Raw genomic sequence first — 3,852 nt, 5'->3', positions numbered from 1 at the left:
AGTAACCAAAAGGTTTGGCCAAGATGGCAGCTGTTTAGGTGGTGTCTATAATGTTTCTAAGTTATTGTAAAAAAAGTCCAACTGATAAAAAACAAATGTCACAACTGCTTATTCCCCACATTCTGTTGAAATTCTCAATAACTATGTTTGTATATAACAAGATTAAAGTTCCTAAAATAGGTTCATCAATTTGGGAAGAAAGCTGTGAAACAGGTGCTGGATCTTAATGAGTATTTCCCCCAGATTAACCAAGCCTGCACTCCAGCATGGACATTCACTTCCTCCTATGTGGTCTGAGTCCTCTACACTCTTTTCTCTCCTTTTCTCATTCTCAGATGATTATCCTGACTACAGCCCTGTGCAATTCACCATCACCTACGCAAGAACATGAAGCTTTCTGTTATACTATTTATCAATTACAATTGCAATCATGTTACTCTGATATTACTTTTTGACTTATCCTAGAAATGTTTGTTGTGTTCATTGCAAATCAAATATATTGTTATGGTATGCAGAAACAAATGTACACAGTAACAAAACATTTCATGTAAAATTGTAAGATCGATATTAGATTCAAAATGCACATTCTGGTCACTTTTATGTAGCAAACTCATATATCAATGTAGTATTTGTGCTGCCTGTATATGGGTGAATAAGAAGAATTAAATTAAGTTAATTATGTTAAATTATGTTAACCATTCGTAACATTGCCTCTAGCATTACATTAACATTTATTTATTCAGCAGATGCTTTTTATTTAAAGTGACTTATCCAAAACATATGTCAATTATATTACAAAGGCCAATGTCCCTGGAGCAACTTAGGGTTAAGTGCCTTGCAGAAAGGCAACGTTGGAAGTCGAGAATTGAACATGTAACTTTTCAGGCTACTGCATGCTAGCCCAGCTTCTTAATAAATATGCTACCACTGTCCCTTCATTTAATGTATACAAATAAAGATGTGAAAAGATGTGTTTTTTTTTGCATAGTGTCTGTACTTCGGTGTTAACTTTAATTCTCAAAAACATGAAAGAAGTCTCATTATTCAGTGTGGACCTTAATAACTCAATCGGCACAACACAATAAACATTGCTAAGTTAATGATCAAAACCACAATTACCTATATTGTAAATGGTATTATTTGAATGAAATCCCCTTACAAACGTGAACAGACACAATAAAGACACAGTGTTGTCTTTTAAATTTATTTCATTGAGTCCTTTCTAATATGTTTTTTTTTTTTTCAGTCCACAGTTTCATATTAGTCACTACTATGTTAGGTCAGTTTCCCCTCACTGCACTGGCAATAGCAGCCAACTATATGAGAGGTCAAACTTAAGGCCACTTCCCTGCCCACTCTGTGTCTATCCTGACCACCTCATCCAAGGGTCTTCTGCAACTATCCCAGTATGCACTGCATGGCCATAGATTTCTCGGAGAGTGTTTTGTTTTGCAAATGTTGACTGGTGTTTAGATGCACCTTCGGCAGGGAGTAATTGAGAGATTGGATAAATGTTCCCTAGCCTGGTCCCCTGATGAGCCGCAGTGTGTGGAGTGAAAACAACCTTCAATACTTCAAGCTGTGGTCTCCCTGTTCCATACTTCCACTTGACCATAATTTATATACATTACAATATATATAATATAATATTATACGTCAACAGGGTTTGTGTGTGTTTCCCAAAAGAGCTAAGAGCAAAAACAAACCTCATTAAATAATTGAGACACCAACATGTTTGGGATAGAGGCCCTTGATCAGGGCCTGCTAAGATGGAACAGATCTGGCAGAGATGGTTTACATCAGGTGCCCAGATTCTGTCCATTCTTGGGTGCTCTCTACTACTAAAATGTCCCTCAATATAAATCCAATCAGACAGACTGTATAAGCATTGTACGTTCAGGGTGTAAGAATAGAAGTTATAGCATCCTTGATCTTGCATAATTCTATCCTTTCAAATGAATGGCACCTGTTTTCAGAAGACCCTATAACCGAAGATCTGGGAAAGTTTAAATAAGGGAGAAAAGGTGAGTTACTGTACCCTAGATGAGGCTGATCAGGACAAAAGAGAGAGAGTGACGTAGAGATCTCAGCAGCAGTTGAGTTTGGCCTCTCACTTAACACACAACATGTCTAGTGCTATCTGTACAACATTCAACAGACACATTTTTTTTCTTTTCTCTTTTTTTTCCCTCAATACCAAAAAATCCAATAATAATTATCATCATCAGAAGAAGAGCTTGATCCTATCTCATCGGCATCGAATCAGCATTGCAAAAATAAAATAATAATAAAAAAAACGAATTAAAATAAACGAAAACAAATATCTAATAATAAAAGGCCATAATACCGCAGATTACATCACCTTCCAGTGGTGCCAGAGAAAGAGAGGAGAGGGGATGAAAGAGTAGGAGAGAGAAAGAGATGACGGAGAGCAACAGAATAAAACAATGAAGTGTGATGGATGGCACATAAATCCATTTCCTCATACAATTGCCTCAGTGTATGTTTTGTATGGGCGTATTCATTTGAGTCTGTGCATCTGAATGTGTGTGTGTGTGTTGGAATGTCTGTGTATGTGACCTTGCATGTGCCTGTATTTGTTTTTGTGTGTGTGTCTGTATGCCGGCATGCAAATCTATGAGTGCACATTCCATTTGTGGACTCTGAAGCTTCCCATTTGTCCCATTTGTGAACCTCAGTCAATGGACTAAGACAAATTGTGGCAACAAGGTAACAACTAGAAAGATGAATGACACCTTCAACAAAGAGGAGGAGATTTCAAAACAAATGGGAAATGGGTGGAGGTGACAAGGAGGAGGAGGAGAGGGGGAAGAGGAGGACGAGGAGACATGAGGAATAAGTGCTTTTGGTGAGCTTACAAAAAAGGAAGTGCTCTAGACAGAAGGCACGGTGGTATTGACTAGTCTCTTCTTTTTGTTTCATATTTTTTTTTTCCTTAAAGGAACACCACGTCAGGACCTATCAACTCAATAAGGTGCTCTACGACAACAATAACAGCAACGACAATAACAAAAAAAAATTAAGAACTGAACAACGCAACATGTACAAATTAAGGCAAGCAGCCAACAATCACTGGTCCCTCTCGCCATCAATCATTGGCAAACAAGGCGGGGTCAAGTTTACAGCTCATCCAATCAGAAAGTCTGGTTGTGGGAATGGGATTATGACATAGAATGGACTGGGAATTTTGTAAGAAACAGCACATCCATGTCTAATACACTATGCTTAAAGTCATACGTTACAGTATACACACAAGCAGTACATAATTGACTTGTTAGGCCTTAAAACAAGTGCCATAGGTAGCTAGCTTATTCTCATTTACTGGTTCAGGGTAGCCAAAGAAATGTTTGAATGTATAAAGAGGAATTTTAACTTCAATTTCAGGACAAAATACGGCCTGATTCACATCTAAGAAAGAGTGTGCTATAGAGTAGAGGTTTATTATTATTATTATTGTATTATACCTTTATTTAACCAGGGAAGAAAATCACATTGAGATAGGCAATGAGTAGGCTAAACAAAACATTACAAAATCAAAATCCTTATTTTTTTTCTTTTTTTTACTTCCCACTTGCACTTTGGTGCTAAAATATCTGAATTGAATGTCTGCTCGATTGATTCAGTTGATTGGTTAACAAGGTGACTGATTGATAGATTGACTGAACGATTGATTAGGGAGGTCAAGGGATTCTGCTGCTTGACCTCTACACTTGAAAAAAAAGTGTCTTCAATTTCCGATAAAAGAAAGTTTGGTCAAAGGTCAAAAGAAGAAGAATAATAGAACTACTTTGGAAAATAAAAACGAAATGTTGCACAGTGCTCTTTTGATAT

At 37.0% G+C, this 3,852-nt stretch overlaps 1 protein-coding gene across 1 annotated transcript in view; it reads right to left on the bottom strand.

The window, feature by feature from the left end:
* Positions 1-1,190: 1,190 nt before the first annotated feature.
* znf219 (zinc finger protein 219) overlaps positions 1,191-3,852 on the bottom strand; it is a 27,082-nt gene continuing 24,420 nt past the window's right edge. Inside the window, 1 exon segment of the mRNA XM_048236000.1 lies at positions 1,191-3,852. This exon segment is cut by the window's right edge and continues 3,848 nt beyond it. The gene's annotated coding sequence lies outside the window, so the exon portion shown is untranslated.

The sequence above is a fragment of the Alosa alosa genome, chromosome 24 (assembly GCF_017589495.1).
Source record: "Alosa alosa isolate M-15738 ecotype Scorff River chromosome 24, AALO_Geno_1.1, whole genome shotgun sequence".
Lineage (NCBI taxonomy): Eukaryota > Metazoa > Chordata > Actinopteri > Clupeiformes > Clupeidae > Alosa > Alosa alosa.
Note: the sequence above shows the minus strand (reverse complement) of the source record. Positions and strands in the feature narration are given on the sequence as shown.